Genomic DNA, 252 nt, shown 5'->3' with positions numbered 1-252 from the left:
TCTATGTGTATTTAGTCTAGTTTACGCTCCGAATATTTCATCATCTGCGATATAATGCAATACACATTTAAAACAAACACTTTAAAAATGATACACAATATTACGTGATTAAACAGTCCTTGTCGATGTTGTAAAGTCTGGCTACTTGTTTTGAATTACATAGGCTCCTATAAAAAATAAAAAAAAGATACTCTACAAAAGTAACCTTGTTACATTAAAGAGCCTGCTTTAACATTTATTTTGTTAGTATAA

This window comes from Sinocyclocheilus anshuiensis, unplaced genomic scaffold (assembly GCF_001515605.1).
Source record: "Sinocyclocheilus anshuiensis isolate Anshui unplaced genomic scaffold, SAMN03320099.WGS_v1.1 scaffold5510, whole genome shotgun sequence".
In the NCBI taxonomy this organism is placed as follows: Eukaryota; Metazoa; Chordata; class Actinopteri; order Cypriniformes; family Cyprinidae; genus Sinocyclocheilus; species Sinocyclocheilus anshuiensis.
This window is presented reverse-complemented; position numbering follows the sequence as displayed.